The sequence below is a fragment of the Rhinopithecus roxellana genome, chromosome 22 (genome assembly GCF_007565055.1).
Source record: "Rhinopithecus roxellana isolate Shanxi Qingling chromosome 22, ASM756505v1, whole genome shotgun sequence".
NCBI classification, from domain to species: domain Eukaryota; kingdom Metazoa; phylum Chordata; class Mammalia; order Primates; family Cercopithecidae; genus Rhinopithecus; species Rhinopithecus roxellana.
This window is the reverse complement of record NC_044570.1, coordinates 2,998,468-3,023,350: the sequence shown is the minus strand read 5'-3', so window position 1 is coordinate 3,023,350 and position 24,883 is coordinate 2,998,468. Positions and strand designations below refer to the sequence as shown.

The window sequence follows — 24,883 nt, the reverse complement described above, 5'->3', positions numbered from 1 at the left end:
AATTCAGTTTGAAATTTGTATTACTTCAACGCAAAGTATTTCAGATTTTGAAACAAATTTTTAGATATAAGTTCAATCATTCTTATAATAATTCTTTAGTACTTACACATCATTTTGCTCATTAACAAGAATTTAATTTACTTTTTATAGAAAGTAGATATAATTGAGAAACTTCTACATCTTCAAACACTGTCTTTCATTCCTATGATTTCATCTTTATATGTTAAAATATTACCCCAATGTCCTCCACTTGAGTGATGCCACTCTCTTGTTCCTCCATTACTTCCTCTTTTGATCTCAGACTTCCTAAAGAGCTTCTGTGTCTTGAAGGAGATGGTGTTCTCTGCGTACCGCCACTTTGAAAAGATGGTTTGTTGGCTGCTTCTGCTTTTATTGCTTTTCCATACAAAAACTAAAAGTATTAAGTATGCTATGAATAAAATGATCACATTTCACCTAAACACATTTTACAAACTTTTTTAAAACTATATTTCAGTTCTAGATATTTTCTTTGAAACAAACTTGTTTTTTTTTTTTTTTGTTTTTGTTTTTGTTTTCCTGAATTTACCATGTCATTCGCAAGGTGAAACTTGAGACATTTACTGAGTACATGCCTTCCATGAAGTTAGACACACAAATTCTGTTATTCAAATTTCTTGAAAGGCTTCAGTATTAAAAAATAACATCCCAAGAAAAATTAACCTATCACAAATTCTATAAGACAATGTAGCACATCGGTTCTTTACAATACATAATTTCATCTTTGCATCCACATCCCTTATTTAAAAGCTAAGTGTATATGAAAGAATATGTCATTAGTAAAGTAAGGTTATTGACTAGGCATGGTGGCTCATGCCTGTAATCCTAAGGCCGATGTGGGTGGACCATGAGGTCAGGAGCTCGAGACCATCCTGACTAACACGGTGAAACCCCATTTCTACTAAAATGCAAAGAGGAAAAAAAAAAAAAAACTGGGTGTGATGGCAGGTTCCTGTAGTCTCAGCTACTAGGGGAAGCTCAGGCAAGAGAATGGCATGAACCTGGGAGGCGGAGATTTCAGTTAGCCAAGATCATGCCACTGCATTCCAGCCTGGATGACAGAGGGAGACTGTATCTCAAAAGAAAAAAAAATGGTTATCTATTCAAAGTGATTAGTCATATTATTGATATTGTATTGTTTGTTTATTTTGGTCATAATTACATACAATATCTCTGTATGATTTAAAATTCTGTATTCACTCTTTGTTTCATTAAATGAGATCCGTGGTTGGTCTCCTCCATGTTATCTACCTTACTTATTTCTTATTGGCCTTAGACGTGTCCCCTAAAAACAACTCTCAGTCAAGTACTGCATATTATTTCTCAGAAATGCTTAAATGTCCTAATTAAATTCACAATAACTTTCTTCAGTTTAATCTTTTATATAGGCAAAAGTAATGTTGTTTGAAAACAGTTCTGCTAAGAACTCTATTTAAAAATTACATGACTTTTATTACTTGGTGGAAGATCTTAAATCTCTTCCAAGCTGATTTTTCCTACCTTGAGACTTTTTTTATTTCTAGTCCTAAAATATTTTACCCAGATTTGCACATGGGTGCTTGCTTCCTAGTATTTTGAGGTTAATCAGAATTTCTTAAACTATTCATCCCCCCTGAGAACTCTAAGTACCTCCTTTATTTCCATTGTTAATAGTTACTTGTGTATAACATATTTATTTTTATGTAATATGTGAGATGAAGTAATTTAGAAATGACATCAACACAAATTACCTGTTTTTTACTTGAAAACCAGTGGAAAAAATTTATCATAGATTACATAAGTCAAAATTACTTCAAGTCCTGACACCATGCCATGAACCAAAAGAAACTCTCATGTTCCACCACACCTTCAGATATAAACATATAAGAATGAATAAAAATGTACTGTCTACTGTGTACCAGAAAGTGCTAGATGTAACAGAATTAAAAACAACTAGGAAAATTTATGCACTGAAGAAAATTTAACCACCAAGAGATGTGATATACAGGGTACAGGGAGTACAAAAATACCTACTATGTACAATGAGGAAGAAACTATAAAATCTAAGTTGTTTTTGAAGGATAAATTATTATTACTTAGACATTTAATGTTATAAAACATAAAAAACTCCAAAGGGTCCAGAATGGAATGATCTTGACTTCAGCGTAAAGGAATTCAGTAGTTAATAGAATTACCCAAAAGTTTAAAGCTGTAATAAACACAATTCCTTTGAATTTAAGACTCAATAGGACAAGAGACCATTGACTGGATCAAAACAAGTTCTCCAACACACTGGGAAAACCAGTAATTATGTATGTGTGTTACATAAACCACTCTGATAACTATATATTCTTAGGAGAAAAGAACAAAGATGGGGAAAGAATGCGTTAGTTCTGTTATCCAACTTCAATGTCCTGATATTTCTGTTTTCAACTTCTTAACACTTTCTTAAATGAAAAGGTCATATTTAAATACACTTTCTCTAGAATGTATTTTCAGAGAGTGGGAAAGAATGTTTCCATCTCATGAGTCTGTCTAAGTGTTTTCTACAGAAGATTTATTTCTTGTAAGTCAATCTAGGTGTCGAGAATCTACAGTGTTTCTATGGTACAGAATTATTTCCATAAAATAGAAATAATTCCATTCATAGAATTTAATAGATATTGACTTCTTTCTCACATTTTCCTGAGGATTTCTTCTAAGTTTTAAAATTCTTTGTAAGCTTTGAAAACCTATTGACACTCATATTGAATTACAAACATGGAGATTGGATTACCATATACTAGTTTATATAATGTTTATTCCTATATTCTTTCAACTACACTTTCATTTATATGGCAAAAAGAAGAGGATGGTTAAAGCACTTTGGTTCATATGGCATTCTGCTATCTTCAAAAGTTTAGTCATTAAAAAGACCTAGTCATACTGTTAATTGAAAAATAGAGTTAGCATATTATTCACTAGGGACTCTTACCTTTCCATGTCTTTGGCAGCATTCTTAGCATCTGCAGGGTTCTCAAAAGTAATAAATGTGAAGCCTCTGCACTTCTTGGTTCAATCTTTCTTAAAAAGAACTAAAATACATGAAAACATTTTACACTAATATAAAGAACTCACCATAGTACTAATCATCTGAAGTTATAGCAAACAAAAAAATGCATTTCACATCATTACTATGATTCTTAATACTAAGTCAACCATATAGTCTGCCTTTTAAATTTTATTTTGTTCACTTTCTGCAAAAATAATTTACTTTTGCTTGCTTCTCTTTCACAGTAGTAGGTGGCCCTTACCACAGACCTTTCACCTGCTGCCATATATTGAGATGTTTTATTAAGAGTATTAAGAGTGACCTTCTGACAAGGGACCATGTTTCCCAAATACTGCTTTAAGCATCTTTTCATTTGCTTCTCTACTTAGGCAACAGATGAACAGCTTGCTGGGCTGATCTGCTTCTATCATTTTCCTGTAAATGGTAAAATATTATCTACATTTAGATAATGATAAGGAAGCCCAAAGATAAAATTTTAGTACATACTGTGTTGAAATCTCAAGTGAAATAGCCTTACAGATGCTGACATCCTTTTAGTATTTCTTACTTGAAATATTAAAAATGTGTAACATACAGAGCAAAAGAAGCACTGACTTCATAGACAAATGCTGCATTTTACTATGTACCTCACAAAAACTTGTCTGTGAAAATTAGATAAAAGCTTTTGTAATTTTCTAAAGTTGCAATACACAGGATGCCCCCATTTAAATACTTTAATTTGAAAACTATACATTTACGAGATACAATGTGATTTTGTTTACAGGATGCCCCCATTTAAATACTTTAATTTGAAAACTATACATTTACGAGATACAATGTGATTTTGTTTATTTTCTTTTTTGTTTTTTGCTTAGAGACTTCAGTTTTCTTTAACCGAAGTGCACTGCTCACTGAAGCATCCTCCACCCGGCCACAAGTGATTGTGCCACATCTCTCTTCCCAAGTAGCTGGGAGTACAGGCACTCACTACATTAATTGTGTGTGTGTGTGTGTGTGTATGTATGTGTGTGTGCTATAATAGAAACAGATTTCCTCATGTTGCCAAAGCTGGTCTCGAACTCCTGGGCTCAAATGATCTGCTGGTATGGGGCTATGAAATTGAGGAATTTCAAGGGTGAAACAACACGCCAAGCCTGATATTTTGATAAATGATTAAATTCACCTAAAGTACATGCTTTCTTGGGGGGAGAATATTTTAAATATTTTACAAATGTTTAGTGATTTGAAATATACAAGAGATCAGGGATCCCCAAACACTGGCCTCCCACTGGTACCTATCTGTGGCCAGTTAGCAACCTGGATACAGAACAGGTGATGAACCACTCACACTGCCTGATCCCCGCCACCTGTGGAATCAGTGGAGGCATTGCATTCTCACAGGAACCCTACTGTGAACTGCACATGCGAAAAACCTAAGTGGCGACCCCCTTAAGAAAATATAATGTCTGAGGATGACCTAAGGTGGAACAGTTTCATCTGAAAACCATACTACCTATTCTCCCGCTGCCACACCCTGTCCTACTCGCAGAACTGCTGCCTAATCCCTGCCCCCATCACACTGCTGTGACCCAAAGCCCTGCCACACCCCATGCCCACTGTGGTCCTGATGCTCACCACCCTCCTCATTGTGTCCAACTCTCAGCCTTGTCCCCCTACATACCCCCAGCCTGGGGAAAAAATCATCTTCCACTAAAACAGTCTTGGTGCCAAAATGGCAAGGGATTAAATGAGCTCATTATGTTACACAGGTTGGTCTCCAACTCCTGGCCTCAAACCATCCTCCCACCTTCACCTCCCCAAATGCCAGGATTACCTGAGTGCATCAGTATCTCAGGTAAATAACTTAAGTGTGTTTATTTTGTTTTTGTTTTAGGCTATTGCTGTTTATCTTGATTACACTCTCTTACTTGGTTTAAATTATTTACCATACCAGAGATACAGGAAATATGTTTCAAACACTGTCATACAAGGAGGGAGAGAATTCAAGGCTTTACAGAGGCAAATTTAAACTGATTATTTATGGCCCAAGATTCTACATACACTAAAATAACTTGCTTTACATCAAAATTTGAGAATTCCTGCCAAGCAAATCAGAAATTTGAAGTGCTGACTAAAAGGACAAGTTTTTAATCACAATGGTTAAGTAGATTGCTTGTCTATTTAAAGTATGGCTACATTCACAAAGAAAAACCACTTTAATAAAAAGTGCACATGAAAACAATGGTGTCATAGGTTGTTTTCTGTCAAATTGCCCATCCGTCAGACATGGCCGACAGTAAAAGGAAGAGTCCTCAAGAAATAGACAATGAGTTTACAAAAATGAGTTTCTTGATAACGGTAGCGATTTCCTTCCCTATAGTGTCTTCCCATAATTCAACACCGACACATTGAAAACCCATCCTGTTTTAGAAACAACATCCAAAAATCTTGCTGTCTTTGGATTTTTGCCAAGAGACAAACTTGAGCAGAGAAACAGAAAATAAAGGTGATTTAGAGTAGGACAAACAGCTTCTGAGACGCAGGGCCCTCGTAGGGTATGCATCTGGCTGACTGTGGAGTAAGATGCCATATCTGTACTATACCTGAAGGATACCAAAAGTGCTAGAAAAGCCAGCCTCTCTCAAGGCTGATCAGTGCGAGGGCAGTGGGCATCTTCTGGGGCTCCCTCCCATCCTGGTAGCCTGCTGTTCCACCCTCCCGGGGAAGGCATCCTGTAAGAAGCCATCAGAGCGTGGGCCAGGTGGCATCAGCAGTGTGCACTTTGGAACTAGGTGCTTGGAAGTCCTATGCCCTAACTGGCATCCTGACTGTTGCAAGCCATTGACCCACAGTGAACACATGAAACATCTCTTTTTCTTAGGCAGGCCACGCAGACGGTACAGATTCTTGCTAAAGAAAAACAAAAGGGGCACAGAACTGAGTGACTGCTTTTGCTTCTCATGATCTTTTCCCAAGTAGCAAGAATGCACAATGAAAAACTGAGTTTTTCCTATAAACTAGGTGAAGAAGAATCTGAATATCTATGTAAATAATTTTAAAATTAGATTATTTTGGCCAGGTGCTGTGTCTCATGTGTGCGATTCCAGACCTTTGGTAGGCCGAGGCAGATGGATCATCCAAATCAAGAGTTTGAGACCAGGCTGCCAATCATGGCAAAACTCTGTTTCTACTAAAAACAACAAAAAGTATCCAGGTGTGACGGTGGGAGACTGTAATCCCAGCTACTGAGGAGGCTGAGGCAAAAGAATTTCTTCAGCCTGGGAGGCAGAGGTTGCAGTGCACCAGGATTGTGCCACTGAAGTCCAGCTAGGGCGACAAGAGCAAAACTCTGTCTCAAAAATAAATAAATACCACTGCTCAATGAAATAAAAGAGGACACAAACAAATGGAAAAATATTCCATGCTTATGGATAGGAAGAATCAATGTTGTGAAAATGGCCATACTGCCCAAAGTAATTTATAGATTTGATGCCATTCTCATCAAGCTACCAATGACTTTCTTCACAGAACTGGAAAAAACTACTTTAAAATTCATATGGAACCAAAAAAGAGCCCACATTGCCCAGACAATCCTAAACAAAAAGAACAAAACTGGAGACAGCACGCTACCTGACTTCAAACTATAGACTACAAGACTACAGTAACCAAAACAGCATGGTATTGGTACCAAAACAGAGATATAGACCAATTGACTAGAACAGAGGCCTCAGAAATAACATCACACATCTACAACTATCTGATCTTTGACAAGCCTGACAAAAACAACAAATGGGGAAAGGATTCCCTATTTAATAAACGATTCTGGGAAAACTGCTTAGCCATATGTAGAAAGCTGAAGCTGGATTCCTTCCTTACACCTTATACAAAAATTAATTCCAGATGGATTAAAGACTTAAATATTAAGCCTAAAACCACAAAAATCCTAGAAGAAAACCTAGGCAATACCATTCAGGACATAGGCATGGGCAAGGATTTCGTGACTAAAACACCAAAACAATGGCAACAAAAGCCAGAATTGACAAATGGGATCTAATCAAACTAAAGAGCTTCTGCACAGCAAAAGAAACTACCATCAGAGCGAACAGGCAACCTACAGAATGGAAGAAAAATTTTGCAATCTACCTATCTGACAAAGGGCTAATATCTGGAATCTACAAAGATCTTAAATTTACAAGAAACAATCAAACAACCCCATGAAAAAGTGGGCAAAGGATATGAACAGACACTTTTCAAAAGAAGACATTTGTGCAGCCAACAGTCATATGAAAAAATGCTTATCATCACTGGTCATCAGAAAAAGTGATGATGCAATCAAAACCACAATGAGATATCATCTCATGCTAGTTAGGATGGTGATCATTAAAAAGTCAGGAAACAACAGGTACTGGAGAGTATGTGGAGAAATAGGAACACTTTTACACTGTTGGTGGGAGTATAAACTAGTTCAACTATTGTGGAAGACAGTCTGGTGATTCCTCAAGGATATAGAACTAGAAATATCATTTGACCCAGTGATCCCATTCCTGGGTATATACCCAAAGTATTATAAATCATACTATTATAAAGGGTCACGCACATATATGTTTATTTTGGCACTATTCACAATAGCAAAGACTTGGAACCAACCCAAATGTCCATCAGTGATAGACTGGATTAAGAAAATGTGGTACATATACACCACAGAATACTATGTAGCCATAAAAAAAATGAGTTCATGTCCTTTGTAGTGACCTGGATGAAGCTGGAAACCATTATTCTCAGCGAACTATGACAAGGTCAGAAAACCAAACACCGCATGTTCTCACTCATAGGTGGGAACTGAATGGCGAGAACACAGGGCAGGGAACATCACACACTGGGGCCTGTCATGAGGTGGGGCACTGGAGGAGGGATAGCATTAGGAGAAATACTTAATGTAAATGACGAGTTAATGGGTGTAACAAACCAACACAGTACATATGTATTTTTATATCTGTGTGTGTATATATGTAAAATATCTATGTAACAAACCTGCACGTTGTACACATGTACCTTAGAACTTAAAGTATAATAAGAAATACAAATAAAACAATATATAAATATATAAACAATAAAATAGTCGATAATTTCTCACCAGTCTCAATGTCAGACATCCAACAATAAAAATACTAGAAGAAATCAGAAAGAAGAAGCTTCATGACAACGGTGTTGGTAATGATGATCTCAAAGTGACTGCAAAAGCACAATAAAGAACATTAACAATAGAGAATGGGGTTATATCAAACTAAGGTGCTTCAGAACACCACAGAAAACTAAACAGAGGAGGGAGATGTACTAGAGGACAGGAGAAATTGGAAATTATTGGATTGCCATACATCTTATAATGGATGAATATTTACATTACATAAGGGACTCAAATAAACAGCATGAAAATGAATAGGCTAATGATGGGGATACTCATTTGTTTAAGTAAGATATACAATTGCCCGGCAGACATACTACAAAGTGCTCATCATCCCTAATCCATAAAGAAAATGCAAACCAAATCTATGATGAAATGTCATCTCTCTTCAGTCAGAATGGCTGTTATCAAAAAGTCTAAAGAAACGCGTTTCTGGTGAGGATGTAGAGAAAAGGACATACATGCGCCATTTTCTTGAGAATGTAAATTAGTGCAGGCCTTACACAGAGCTTTATGTGAATTTGAGTACGGAGAGCCCTAAGAAATCTACAAGCAGAACCACCCATCACATGATCCAGCAATCCAAGTATCCATGTATTTGATTCCCTTCTTTCTAGCATATTCCTATCCTATGTTTGAGAACAATTTTCCTTAACGGGATTTTTCCCATTTGCCTCGTCTTTATGGAAGTTTCTCTCTGTATATCACTATGTCAAGGTGTATGTGTATGTGTACGTGTACATGTACGTGTACGTGTACATGTACATCTATGTCTATGTCTATGTCTATGTCAAGGTCTACATCTGTATCTATGTCTGTCTCTATCTCTCTGTGTGTCTCTCTGTATCTCTATTTCTGTCTCTATCTCTATCTTTATATGTCTTTAACTCTATCTTTTTCTCAATTAAAACTGTTTGACACCTCTTTGTTCTTTATTTGGATACTTGCTTCTACCGTGTAACTCTCTTAGTCAACTAAAACCCATCTTCTTGAAACCTCGTGAATTTAGACTTTGCTAAGCAGACATTTTTATTGTTGGGATGCTTTTGTAAGGATACTTTGGAACTTCAATGATCTTTGAGAAACTTAACATCTCCCCACACTGGTGCATTTTGACCTTCTCCCTTCCTGTTACTCGTGTTCTTTGCTTGTCCTCTTACTATCTTCTGTCTACTATTTAGCTCTGTTGAATTCTTTGACATATCCTACTTCAAACCTCTGCACAAGCCTTTTTCCATTTTAGTCTCTCAAGCCACTATAGTCATGAGAAATTTAGTCTATCTAAATCAGAGGCTCTTGAGGGACTCAGGGATCTTCCCCACCCTCCAGATAATTATCTGAATAAAGACAGCACCCTCATAAATATTATGAGGAAAAGAAAAATGGCTAATTAGAAGAGATTGAGCATTTTAACTACCCAGGTTTTGGAGACATCCAGACTGTCACTGGATGAATCTATAAGACAAATGTAGTCCTCTGACTCACTAGATAAAATACTATGGCAAAATAATCTCAAAAAATTCTTCTTTCCCAATACACAGAAAAGGTAATAGACCTCCTGTTGAATAGGTAAACTTGTCTCATTTTCTGGAAACACAATTTAGATTAAATATAAAATGGATATAAACAAGTGAGATTTATATTAATCTATTGCTTAATTATGACTAAATTTTAGGAGAGCTATAAAATCTGTTTTCCACTATCTATATTTTTTGCATATATATTATGTGTGTGTGATATATTACTACCTCTGGATGTGATTACCCAGTTAATTTCAAATATCACTTAAAAGGGTGCTATAATAATTGGCTTAGAGATAAGTAAGCACTATTGTGAATTACACATTCTTAAAAATCCCAGAAATAGGTGACCAAGTTTACATGACTCATGCAAATATTTAGTAAATGATACTAGTTTAAAATGGTTTATTGCAAACTGCCACGTCTTATGACTTCTTGTTATTATTAAGTGTAAGAATACATTTGTAGGACAGGCATATTGGCTCACGCCTGTAATCCCTGAAATTTGGGAGGCCAAGGCAGGTGGATCATCTGAATTCAGGAGTTTGAGACCAGACCAGCCTGGCCAATATGGCAAAACTCCATCTCTCCTAGGAATACAAGAGTCAGCCAGGAATGGCAGTGTACACCTGAAATCCCAGCTATGCAGAAGGCTGAGGCAAGACAGTTACTTTATCCTGGGAGACAGGGGGTTGCACTGAGCCGAGATTTTGCCACTGCACTCCAGCCTGGGCAAAAGAGGGTGACTGTCAGTGAAAAGAAAACAACAATGAAAAAAGAGAATAAATTTGTATTATTCTTGGATTTAGCAATTCACAAACTGAGCTGCATTACAATCACTGGACATTTAATATTTTATAAACTTTTTTCGGCAATAATGACATTTCTGCTGTTCAGTAAAAAAAAAAAAAAAAAAGTGTTTTTTTGTTTTGTTTTGTTCTTAACAGAATGTTATTGGAAACTGGTTTTAATATCAAGCCTTGTCTGAGATACCAAACATATTGAAGAATGGTTTCCATTAAATCAGATATAACCAGGCAGCATTAACAACTAAAGTTGACTGTGGGGACAATACTTATAATGCCCTGTTGGGAAATGCAGTCTCGTAATTGGTTACAGAGTTCCTAGACAAAGAGATGAGAAAGGTCACTTCTGGGCAAGTTCTGGAACCTCACAATATGTGGGGACTTTGAAAGGAGAGGATTTCAACCCAATCTATAGGTTCTGATATAAAAAAGCCTGGTGGGAAGTTCTGGGCTAAGGATTTAGTCTCAAGGCTTTACAAAATATAATCCAAGACTAATTATAGAAAGTTCTCACAAAGGAAACTGGAAAGGCCTTTGTGGCCAGGCATGGTGTTTCACACCTGTAATACCAGCAAACTCACAGGCTGAGGTGGGAGAAACACTTGAGCCCAGGAGAACACACCTAGCCTAGGCAACATGGTGCAACCCAATATCCAAAAACAATCAAACAAAAATACAAAATTAGCCAGGCATGGTGGTGTGCACCCATGGTCTCAGTTACTATGGAGGCTGAGGTGTGAAGACCATTTAGGCCCAGGAGGTTGAGGCTGCAGTGAGCCAGACACTGTCTCTCATTTAAAAAGTAGATAATTAATAAATGAAGAAATAAATAAATAAAGGTCTTTATGGTCAGTGACCACTGTTAGGGCATTTAGGTAAATAATACAAAACTCATAAGACCAGACTTATTTTGTGAACAGGACTCAAGAAAAGTAACTGCAGAGAGAATTGTATTTCAATTGAAAACTATAGAACACCAACATAAGATGCCTTACAAATTTTATTAGCCTGCATTTCAATTATTGTTTTATTCAATATGAAGCTACAACTCCCCAAACTAAAATTTCAACATTGTGCCCCCCTTTCATGATTTAGCATCACTGAAAACTAAAACTGCCCAATTTTCCCCCAACCTTGTAATCTGAAGCTAGATGACTCCGTACCAACATTTTAAAAAGTAATCTTCATGCTTTTAATAACCTGATGGCAACACTGGAGTCCTTAAACTAGGGAACAAACTAGGGAATTCATTCAATCATCACTGCCATCCTCACTCCACCATCTAAAATATACATTAAACTCAAAATAAAGAAATGTCAATTGGCTGCCCTCTGGATGGGGAACAGGACCATTGGTTAGAACTGATCAGGTCAGGAAGACAGCACCCTCATAAGTATTATCAATACCCTCCTATAAGCAACCCAAGAGTTCCCAAGCTCCTTCTACCATGTGTAAACTCAGCAAGATGTCTGTTTAAAATCCACAAAGTGGGTTCTTGCCAGAACACTATTTGCTGATGCCTTCATCTTGGGCATCTCACCCTCTAAGATTACAAGAAATGTTGATTATAAACACCAAGTCCATGTGTTTTCTGATAGCAATCCTATGGCCGAAGATGAGAAAATGTATTCTACTGTTCATTAAAAAGCACACTTTTCCTATGAGAATTAAGGAATAAGGTTTTGGCCCTTGTTATAAAAAGGCTTTTCAGCATTTACTGTAACTTGCTGAAACACAGCCTATATTCCAAGGTTGATATATTGTATCTTACAGGTTATGCTTCTGTTCCACATTCCTTTAAATCATTGTAACAGAATGGCTTATGGAGATAATTTGGGTTTAAAATTCCCAGGATCAGAGTATCACAGACACTTTGTCTCTTTTCTTTTCTTTTCTTTTCTTTTCTTTTCTTTTCGGCTGTTACGGCTATTGGCTCTTCCGGTCTTGATTTCTTCCCCTATCGGTCACTATTCGATTCATCTTCCTTCCTTCGCTTCCTGTCTTCCTCCTTCACTTCCTTCACTTCCTTACTCTTCCATCCTTTCCTTCCTCTTCCTTCCCTTCCTTCCTTCCTTCCTTCTCTTCTTTCTTTCTTTCTTTCTTTCTTTCTTTCTTTCTTTCTTTCTTTCTTTCTTTCTTTCTTTCTTTCTTTCTTTTCTTTTTTCTTTCTTTCTTTCTTTCTTTCTCCGGGGTGTCACTTTCTCACTCAGGCAAAAAACAGTGAAGCAAACATGCTCATTGCAGCCTGGTCCTCATGGCCAAAAGGGATTCTTTCACCTCAGTCCCCCAAGGACTGAGACTGCATTGATGTGCTACTACATCCAGCAATTTTTTGTGTATTTTATAGCAACAAGACTTCTCCATGTGCCCAGGCTTTTCTCAAACTCCTGAGCTAAAGAGATATGCTACCCCCTCCTCCAAATTGCTGGGATTAAAGATCTGAACGATCACAACTTGACAGACACTATTTCTCATGTTGCCACTGTGAAGACAGAAGAGACTAAGGAGTTTTATCTTTTCATTTAATCCTCACAGTTCTACATTATAGGTAAAAAAAACATAACTTCATAACCTAAATAACTCTCTTGAAAGTCAAAGTTGGTAACTTCTTCTTTAAAGTTATTTACAGCCTTTTTTCCTATAAAAATTGATGATTCTGTCAGCATTTTCTCAAGAAAATGCTTCCTCCTTGCAGATTATTCCATTAATTGTAGAATTATCTACTATAACACTTCTGGAACTGCATATATTCCATTTCTGTAAATTGTATGTTCAAAAAAGTTAATTGGTTTAATTTTTTGTTCTATTCTATATACTTTTATCATTAGATGATTTATTAGCCCTTAAGTCATCCACTATTTAAAACTTTATTTTGTTATTTTATAAATTAACTTTGTTTAAAGTATTCCTATTCATATATTCAATGATTCACAATAGGCTGAACGAGGTGGCTCATGCTTGTAATCCTAGCACTTTGGGAGGCAGAGAGGGGGGATCAATATTTTAAGACAAGCCTGGCCAACATGGTGAAAAGCTGTCTGTACTAAAAATACAAAATTTTAGCCAGCTGTTGTGACACACATCTGTATTGCCAGTTACTTGGAATGCTGAAAAACCTCTTGTAGTAAGAAAAATATTCAGAACCCCCCTTCCTTTCTTCTCAGGGGAAGACAGAGTAGCTCCACTCTGCCCTCTCTCCCCTAGGGGAGGGGGAAGGAGAGGAGAGAAGAAAACATGCCATGACTGGCAGAGACAAAGGAAAGACTGACAGAGAAGAAAAAGAAACTAGGAGAGGAAGTCAGACAGAAAGAAAGCAAAAACAGCAAGCATAGAGTCAAATAGTGAGCAGGCACACTAAGGGTTAAGTCCCTCTCCTAAGCCTGGCTTTATGTGAAAAAGAGGACAGGGACCATCTCCAGGAGGATAGCAGATGGAGGACAGCAGACAAGGTGCAAAGGCATATTCTTTGAATTTGTGGCAGGCATCTGCCAAGCCTCTGGGACAATGACTGCCCAGGGGTTAGACTCCAGCCACACAAATCCAACCCAGACCAAGAAACTAAGTGTAGGAAAAAAGGAAAGAAAAAAGGAAAATCAAGAGAAAAAAAATTAGGAAAAACAGACAGCAGCACGTGTGTGGGGACAGGGCCCATGCCTTGATCCATCCCCACTTGCAGCAGGAGCAAGAGAACTTGGGAAAAGAAAGGGAAACAGGATGATAGAGAGAAGAAGTAAGAAAGACTAAGTAAGAGAGAAAGTGGAAGAGACAGAAATCAAAAGACAAAGGTGAAACTAGGAAAAAAAAATGTGTAAAAGGAAGGCAGAAAGTTAAGACATGTTAAAGATTGAAAAGTCATAAGAACAGCTATACAAGGAATAGCTTGAAATATTGTATAATTTAAAAATAATTAGGCCTCCTGAATGTAAAATTATTTAAAAAACAGTTTATGTACTATTGGGGGAAACCCCACCCCTGATATTCAACATGGGTTCTTTTCTATTTCCCTAAGCATCAGCTGGTCTGAGAAAGAAAGGGAAAGAATACAAAATAGAAAAATTTTAAAGCTGGGTGTCCAGGGGAGATATCACATGTTGGCAGGTTCTGTGATGCTCTTGAGTGGTAAAACCAGCAAGTTTTTATTAACAATTTTCAAAACAGGAGGAAGTGTACGAATAGGTTGTGGGTCACAGAGATCACATGCTTCACAAAGCAAATGGAAGAAGGGTGAGATCATGGGACCACAGGATGGGGTGAAATTAAAATTGCTAATGAATTTTGGGCACATCTTGTCATTGATAGCATCTTATCAGGAGACAGGGTTTGAGAACAGACAACCTGTCTGACCAAAATTTACTAGGCAGGAATTTCCTCATCCTTATAAGCCTGGGAGTGCTACAGCAGACTTGTACTCTAATGTTAACAGTATAAAGCCTAGGGATCTATATGAAGGTTAAACTTCAATTCATTTTCAGAAAATATACCTCCACCTTTATTTTAGAATAAACTGTCTTAAGCTTCACAATACTACTCTGATACTTCTTTTAAATAAAAGATTTCGACGCTTGCACTCATAATTAATATCCTGTCAACAGAAGCAGAGGAAAGCAGATATTTCCAAATAGTACTTTAACTGACTCATGTTTTAGCAATACCAGTAAAAATGTTTAAATGTAGTTCAGCTTAAGTTCTATTATTTTATCAAAACGGCAGGGACCTCTTGTGGTGCACCATCTGCACCAGGTCCTCCAATGACTTTTGGTGGAAGCAGTTACCATGATTATCACAATACATGACACAGATATGACAGAAGTTGGGAGAGTTACTCAAGGAGTCATGATGATTTCCATTCCAGTGGTTGTGAGCACAGTGGCAGAAAAGAATGAACACATTCACCGTCGGTGGATAGGGTGAACCGTGCTCCTCGTGAAGCATATGGTAGCTTAAGTTGCAGGGATTCTAGGAAAGCTGTTGGAGGAAGATGATCTGACAAAGTAGACTTAAGCAGATATTTAAAATAATAGTTCTTCCATACGAAACCTTGCTTGCATATTGAAAAATAAATGTTATTTCTGCATAGTTTCCTGAGTACCGCTATAAGAAATAGATTGGTTTTGTGTGGAGAGGTAAATACTAATTTCCTCCATGAAGTTTTGGGGTATTAGGATGAAAAGAAATTTTTTTCAAAGTAATTTCATTTTTTTTTTTTTTTTTTTTTTTTTTTTTTTTTTTTTATGGAGGCAGAGTCTCACTCTGTCCCCCAGGCTGAAGAGCAGTGGCACAATCAAGGCTCACTACAACCGTCACCACCTGTGTTAAAGTTATTTGAAATGCTTGTTCTGCAGTGCCATAAAAAAATAGCACTTGAACATAAACTAATTTATTTAGTAGGGCCATTTTCACTTCCTGCAGAAAGAGTACACTCACCAGCAGTTTTGCCACGAGAGTACACCAAACAAAGGAGACAGTGTCATTTATAACCTTATGCATCCATCCTACTGCTATGTACAGTTGCCATTGACTGGAACAGAACCTCACATTCTGTATTTGTTCTGATTGGTTAGCAACTTAATACTTTTTAAATGAGGCAAAGGTAGAGGAGAATAAAGGAAGGAGAAAGTAACTTGTGGAATGCTGAGAAAGATAAAAACACTTTTAACAAAGGAAGAGGAATAGGCTATGACTGACTGCTTGTTGGACCAGTTTACGCGTGCCAGGGCAAATATGTAGGCTGAATTGTGAGAGCTAAGAACATAAAGTACATTGATTTCTTTATTACGGCCAGCAGATATTTAAGAATGTTAGCACAGCTCTTTGAATAAATTTTGCTTTTAAGAGAAGTTACCATTTATTCCTAATTAGATGGGAAGGGAAGTATTTGAAGAGGAAACTGTATCTTACTTTTTACAATATTACCCCACCTTTTATTTCATAATTGCTCTTCAAACTTGTTTAATATGTTTTGACTTAATTGCTTGATTTGTCTGTCCAAGATAAGAAGTTTTTTTTGAAGAAGTTGGAGAAGAGTTAGGAGTTAAGTCTGTAAGAGTGGCAGAGACAGATTTTTTGATAAAAAAAAGTTTGAAGGCAGGCAATAATATAACAGCCTACAAGACTAAGTATACCAATAACAAGAGCGAACATGGTGAGAAAAGAAGTTAAATTTTTTTTGTAGCTACCTATCAGAACAATGTAGACTTAAATTTTGCAGGTATTTGATTTTGTGCTTCAAACTTGCTTGGCACTTCTCACAGGACCTTAATAACATATATATAAACCTGAGGATTAAAGGACTTGTGAGGAGTTTCCTTGGCCTGTGGTGTTTTGCTTTTACCTTTTTAGATGGATGAAATGCCAGGGTGAAGGGGCTAGTCAATTGGATTAGAGGACATTCATCCCCATGAGAACAACCATAATCAAGGCATGCAAAGTCTTTACATGGTAAAGCATAATCCCTGATGTTTCAGTAACTTGGATGATTTCTGATTCCATAACTTAAAGCAACAAATTTTAAATGACCAACTTCTAGTATCCAAAGCATAATCTGTTTACAACTTAAAAAAGGGCTAGACCTCTATACATAAATTTCTCAAAATAAAATATTCAAACACCAAATATGCATGTGGAACAGATACTCATAATTAGGGATTCAGAAAATGCACTTCAAAATCAAAATGACACACCAATATTCACACATACTGGAATATTTATAAATTGTAAAAAGCCAGAAATATCAAGTCTTTGAGAGGATGTAGGTAAATTGGAACCCTGAAACAATGCTTGTTGGAATGGAAAATGATTCAGCTACTGTGGAGACATGTGGTGGGTCCTCAACAAGACAAACATAATTTTCATATGATCAAGCAACTCCACTCATATATAACCAGAATTGAGTAAGTGTATTCAAACTAATATTTGTGCCTATAAGTACTGTAGTGGAAACAACCCAAACAAAATAATGGGTTAATAGCTTGTGTAAGGCATGAAGTACTACGATATAAATGAACCTCAGTACATCTGGCAGAAGGAAAGGAGATAGATAGAGAAGTTCATGTAGTGTTTGAGCCCATTAAAAGGGAATGCCTGGAACAGGTAAGTTCATACACAGAAAACAGATTGGTGTATGAGAAGGAGCCCCAGAGTGATCAGGGAGGCCCAACCCTGCCCTAGGGAACCTTAGACTTATGAGGGAGGTCAGACCCTGCCCTAAAAAGCCCCAGACTGATGAGAGAGGCCCAGCCCTGCTATTAGGGAGCCACAGGCTGACAGAGGAGACACAGCCCTGCCCTCAGGGATCCCTACACTGATGGAGGAGGCACCGCCCTCCTCCTCAAGGAGTCCTGGACTGTTCAAGGAATCACAGTTCTCAGGGAGCCCCAGATTGATTGCGGGGGTACAGCCCTGCCCACGGGATTCTCTTATCACAGGAGACACAGTCCAGAGCCAGCACTGTGGCAGACAGTTTCCTACACTTGGAGCCCAGGGCGTGAGCAGGTGCCCTGAGGTGAGTGTGGGACCCTGGCAGAGGAGGCAGCAGCCGCCCAGTCCTAAGTTCCCCCGTGCTGCCTTCAGCATCAGACTGAAGCTCCTGGAGGCCCATGAACTGGATGAGGATGAGGGCTTTGGCGATTGGACCAAGAGTCCAGAGCAGCGGGAGCAGCTCAACGAGGCCCAGTGAACTTCGGACATTAGCCCCGGTGCAGGAGTCCTGAGGGGGAGCAAGAGTACAGGTGTGTGTGTGGGCCTCGAGGGCGGGTGCTGGGCAGAGCAGGGCTCCCTTCAGGCCTCCTACCTGCAACTGAGCAGCCACCCGTAGGTGATTTCCAAGCAGTCCTCTTTCCAAGCAGTCCCTGAAATGTCCCCATGGCCAGGAAACGGGGAGAAAGGAGAAAAGAGAGGAAAAGGGCGAGATATCACCGCAGCTGGCAAGGGGCTGTGAGGAAACCTCATTCTGGGGCTCCCCAGGGCCCCTGGGCCCCACTCAGGAAGGGGACAGGCTGGATGCTTTCACATCAGCACACAGCTGTGACCGCTTCCCTAATGGAGGCTGAGTGCCTGCTGCCAACACCGCCCCTTCCTACCTGGGGCTCCTTGATCTCCATGCCCACGGAAGGAAGCAGGTATTTCCAGATGTGCATGGTGGAGAGTCTGCCTGGAGAATGCACTTTCCAGATGCGTGGATGTGTGTGCCTGTCTCAACTCCAGCAGGCCCAACAGGGGTTGCTCCCAAGTCCCACCTCACTACCCCTGCTCAGAGTCCTTGCCCCTCTCGGTCACCTGTGGACACGATGGGGCCGACCCCACTCACGCTGCGGGGTCCAGGCCATCTGGGACCCCAGCACTGCTTAGGATCCCCTTGCCCTGAGTAGGTCCAGAGCCCGTAGCTGGGTTGACAGTTCTCCTTGGTCAGGGTCTTTCCTGGCCCCTCTGAGGCTCTAAAGCAGCCTGGAGCTCTAGGGACTGTGTTGCTGAGCTATACTCCCTTGTCTTCATGTAAGTGGTCTCCTACTCCCCCAGGAGCCACTGGTCCTGTCCTGTTGCAGTGCCCACGGGCCCCCACCCCAATCCCGGCCTTGATCACCCCATACACACTTGGGAGTGAGTGGCCCTCCATTTCTGAGATGGGGCAGCTCCCTTCTAGCTGGCCTCACGCTTAGGTGGGCATGGCGGCTCCCAACAGCAGGGGGCATTTGACCCTTCTGTGGAGCCTAGTTCTGCAACTGCCACCCTACCCCCTGCACCTGCCTGGTCACACTGACCTCCTCCTGAATGGTCCCTTTGTGTGGCTGCTGCTGGCTCAGACCCATGCCCACCTAGGATGGGTGGGGCTGGGTCTTGGCTGGCACACACACCCGGGGACCTGAAATCATGAAAAATTTGAGAATTTCCCATTTTCTCCTACAAGTTCAGTCCTGCTCAAATGCAGAGCCACTCCAAGCTGCCAGCTGACTGGCCTCCCATCCCCTGCAGCCAGAAGCCCCTTGGACCCACTCTTCAGTGACCTGGCCCCTACACCTGCCTAGCCCTCCAAATGACCCAGCTTCCAGTCCCTGACAACACCCATAGGCCCCTACAGGGAGAAGAGCAGGAGTGGTGACCTTGGCAGCCTGCTCCCCCTGGGGCCACCCCAGACCAACAGGGTGGGCAAGCAGCTGCCAGGCTGAAGCCCAGCCAGAAAGCTGGGGATTGAACCCAACCTGAGTGCCCCTGGGGGACCCTCAGTCTGTACAGCCCTGTCTGGCAGGGAATGGGCAGTTCTCCAAGAATCTCAGGCCCTGACACAGGGGCCCAAGTGGACTGCGGTGGCTCTGAGGCCACTGGAACTTATTTCCCAATGGGCTTAGATCTCAGATCCCTTAGCAGTCAACTAACCTGACTGCCCCTATTTTAAAGATGGGGAAACTGAGGCTTGGAAATGGGAAATGGTCAGCCTAACAGTCCAATGGCCCTAGAACGGTTTTGCCTCCCTTTCCACCCACAGGCCTGGCCTGCATGCCTGTGAAAAGGACAGTGATGAAGTCCACCTGGAGAAGTTGAGTCTGAGCAAGGAGGGGTCAGACCCAGAGAACACGGTCCAGGACAGCGGTGGCCACAGGGGCTGAGGAGGAACAGGAGGAAGTGACGGCTGTGCCTCACAGGGTCTGGCTGCAGCCTCACCCCAGGGATGAGTCTGCCTTTGCTGTCTGCACCACTCTGTGGGCCCTGTGGGACAAGCCCAGAGTGGGACAGCACCCCACAACCCTATACCTTGCTGCCCCTTCTGGTCCCGCATTCTCAGAGCAGGTAAGGCTTGGTTACTCTCTTGATAGACCTGGAAACATTTCCCCAAACTTCACAGTTCCTCACCACCAGCTCCAGAACTGGAGCACTTCAGGGCCATAGAGAACCTGAGGCCAACAGAGGGGACACCATTTGTTCCTACAGGTTCTGGGTGAGGCAGGAGAGGTATAAGCAAGGGGTCAACTGGGATGTCTTTTTTCCCCTAGGACCAGAAATGTCAGCAGCCCAGGACCCCTAGACACTTGGTCTTGGAGGGGTTCATCGAAGATAGCTTGCCTCCCTTAAGCCCCATCACCAAAGTAGGTCAAGCTGCCAAGCCCACCATCTTCTCTCCTCTCCCTGACTAATACCCAAAAGGCCAATGCTACATGCCAACCACAGGAAGACCAACCAGGTCCAGGCCCTGCTTTTGTCTGCTATTTCCCCATTGCCAGGGGCAGAGCAAACCCCTGTGATATAAGGGTTGGGATTTGGATTGGTGGAGGGAGAAGTTGGGGATACCGAGGGTAGCTCTGCCTTGGCTGTTACAGGCCTGTGTCTATCTCCACCTTCTGCAGCTTGTTGACAGGACTGAATCCCTAAACGATTCCATAGAGAAGAGGTCTGTCTGTCTGCTTCCTGGGCTCAGATCTTTGGTTTCCCCAAGTGGTAGATGTGGGGAGACATGGGGCCTAATGCCTCTTCTACCCTCCAGTGACAGTATGAAGAAATCCAAGCCAAACTTGCCTATCTCCAAGATTGACCAGTGGCTGAAACAATACACCCAGGCCACCGAAGTATGACCTGGCTCCCCTCTCCTGCAAAGTCCCCCATCCATCCTGGCACCACTCTTTTATCCTACCAGTGCCCTTCCAGCCAATCAATGCTGCCTTATTCAACCAACACCTTATCCAACTAACACTTCTACATCCAATCAGTGCTCCTCTACCCAACCAGTGCTCTCCCATTATTCAATGTCTTTCCATGTAATCAAAGCCCCTCCATTCAATCAGTGCTACTCTATCCAACCAATAATCTTCCATCCTATCAATGCTCCTGCATCCAATTAATGTTCCTTTATACAACCGACACTCCTGTAAACAATACTTCTCCAATTACGCAGTGTTTGTCCAATCAATCAATGCCCCTTCATCCAATCAGGACTCCTTAATCCAATCAATGCCCCTCCATTCAATCAAGATTTCTCCATCCATCCAATACTACTACATCCAATCAATGCCTCTGCATCCACTCAATACCACTTCATCCAATGAATGTTCCTCCCATCCAATCAATTCTCCTCCATCCATCAATGCTTCTCCATCTGACCAACACCCCTCCATCCAACCAATACTCGTCTATCCAATTAATCACTGTCCAAGTAACCAATGATCCTCCATTCAATAGTGCCTCACCATCCAATCATTTCTCCCTCATTTAGCCAGTACTCCTCCATTCAGTCAATGTCCTTGCATCCAACCAATACTCCTTCATCCATCAACTCCCTTCAGTCCAACCAATGCCCTTATTCATTCAGTGCCCCTCCGTTCAATTAATTCCCCTCCATCCAACCCATATTCCTGCAACCAACCAAAACAAATTCGGACAGTCAAAACCCCTCCATCCAATAATGCCTTGCCATCCTATGAATGGCTTTCTAACAATTTTTCTCCATCCAGCTAATATGCCTACATCTAATCAAAACACTTTCACCCAGCCAATGCCTCTGCTTCCATTAATGCCCTTCTATTCAACCAATACTTCGTTGTCTAATCAGGACATCTCCATATAACTAGTATCCTTCTATCCAACTAATACTTCTCAACTAAATCAGTGCCCCTTCATCTACCCAGTGCCCTACCATTCACCCAGTACTCACTTACCCAACAAGCACTACTCTATCTTACCATATTCCTTCATCCAATCAGTGCTCTTCTGTGCAATTAATGACCCTGTATCCATACATTACCTCTTCACCCAATGAACAGTCTTCCATTCAACTAGTTCTTCTGATGTCAGTTATTACCCCTTCAACCAACCAATTCTCCTCCATTCAACCAGTACTTCTCCATCCAATCCAAGTTCCTCTATCCAACCAACACCCTTTTATCCAACCAATATTCTTCTATCAAATTAATGTCTCTCCATCCAACCAGTAATCCTGCATCCTATCAATGCTCCTGTATTCTATCAATATTCCTCCATCCAACCAATACTTCCCCGTGCAATCAATACTCCTTCATTTATTCACTCCTCCTCCATCCAGTCAATACCTTTCCATCCTACCAGTGCCCCTCCATCCAACCAATACTCCTTCATCCAATCAATGTCGTCACATGCAATCAGTGCCCCTTCATTGAACAGTATGTCTGTATCCAACCAATCCTACTTCATTCAATCAAAGCCACTCCATCTAACAAATACTCCCTCATATAATCAATAGCTTTCTATCCAATCAATATTCCTTCATCTATCAATACCTTTCTATACAACCAGTACTACTCCATCTAATCAATGCTCCTCCATCCAACCAATACTTTGCAATTTAACCACTGTCCCTCCATCCATTCAATGCCCCTCCATCACAACCATGGTCCCCCAGCTTTACCCCATGAGCAGCATGGAGGCAGACCCACATCTGTCCTGTGCACCATAATCTCCTAAGAGCTCTTCAGTACAGGGAGGTGTCTCACAATTGCACTGAAGGGAGGAAGGCACATCTTTTCAACGATCCTCACCCTAGGGCTGCACTGGGTAAGTGCTTCCAGGGAAAATATAAAGAAAAAGTAGAGGGTTGTCAAATGTTACCCCCTAATATGTCTACTGTGGCCATCCACTAAGGTAATCCTGATCCTTTGCCTTTTCCTAAGACCACTGGCCCAACCCCCAAGCTAGCTTGCCATGTCTCCGTAAAGCTGCCCAAGATGACTGTGGCCAGTACCAAGAGTCGGTGGGAGACAGGTGAGGTGAAGGCTCAATCTGTGGCCAACAGCCAATCCTACAAGGTAAGGCCCTCTCCAGGGGTAAGGCTTGGATTCAGAGCTAGCACCTGGTAGTTTAGCAGCAGGCCAGGTTTTCTTGTTAAGTCAAGTGTGGGACTGTCCAGGATGAATGTGTATAGACAGAACCCTGAGGCATTGCAGTAGGGTTGTTGGGTTCACCCTTGCGGGTGTCAAAGACTGTGTTGGCTGTGTGGAGGTAGATGGCAACCTTATTCTATTCCCTGCCTCTTCCACTGGGATCACACAGAAAAGGGTTAGGTAGGCAGGCCCCCTGGGCAGTTGGGCAAGGTGAGAGAGAAGGATCCAGGGCTTCTAATCCCTGAGATGCAGGGGTCTGCACTTGTGACATATCCTTCTGGTGCGCCAAGGATATTGTGGCTGGAGACATGAGCAAGAAAAGCCTCCGGGAAAAGAAGGGAGGCTCCCAGTCCTGATCAACAATTAAGGTAGAGCCTAAATGTGGTTGGTGCCATCAGGGTGGGTGCAGCAGGGGAGGGCAAAGAGGGGATTTTCTGTGCACCTGGGATGGTTTCCCAGAGGCAGAGGCAGCATCATCTCCTTTCTGCTGGCTGTCACCTTCACTCTTGGTCTCCTTCCCCAACATAGCACCCCATCTAGGAACAGGTATGCATTCATGGCCACTAGGCATAGGAAGTATGATAAGGTCCTTGTGGAAGGGGGCCTGGCTCCATAGGCCTCCCATCTTGGTGAGTCCCCGGCAACTCACAGAGTGGGACAAGGTGCACAAAGGTGCCCTGTGCTGAGAACTTGGTGTCCTGTAGGGAGCCTGGAGCTCTGTTGCAGGCTGCAAGGGTGCACCCAGAGTTAGCCAGAACTCAGACCAGCTCAGTCTCCCAGCCCTACACACATGCTGTCTCCCTCACCTGACACCAGATTCAAAGATGGCTAATTTTACCAGAGTTAGCCCAACTCAGCCACTGCTCCACCAGGGAGGCTCAAGGCTCCCATCTGGGACTCCCCAAAAGCCCTGGCAGGGCTCATGAGGGGAGTGAGGTGCAGCCTGGCCACCAAAGAACTAGCACTGAAGGAAGTGGATGGCATGGAGCCCGGGTTCCCAGCCCGTCTGTGTGCTGGGGGTCCATAGAGGGGCAGGAACTAAGGTCCTACTCCCTTGTCCTAGCTGAGGGTCATTCAGGGATCCTAATGCCCTTCCCAACCCATGTTGTAGTCAGTTAGACAGTTACCATGGTTAGACAAACATATATTAGTGACCTGAGCCCTGTGCTCCATTTCCAGCACCCATCACACCAAAGAGTGGGGTAGTAGGCCTCCTACCATCTTTCCCTGCTAAATCCTGACTCTCAAGCAGCTGCAGCTGAGGCTTTTTCTGGTACCTCTGTGTCCCTCTCCTATGGTAGGCAACCCCCAACAAAGCCTGGTTGACTGCTGTCTGGGCCCTCCATTGTCCCTACTGAGGCCACAGCCCCTTCTCCACACCACTTGGCCAAACTGTTATCGCAGGGTTTGGACTGAGGGCTCCCTTTTCATCTGGCTGTCAAAGCCTGGGCATGGCCAATGCTGAGACCCTCTCTCTCCCACAAAACAAC

The 24,883-nt window shown here is 41.5% G+C and overlaps 1 pseudogene; it reads left to right on the top strand.

Moving 5' to 3' along the window:
- LOC104656846 overlaps positions 1–24,009 on the top strand; it is a 28,914-nt pseudogene extending 4,905 nt beyond the window's left edge.
- Positions 24,010–24,883: the final 874 nt, after the last annotated feature.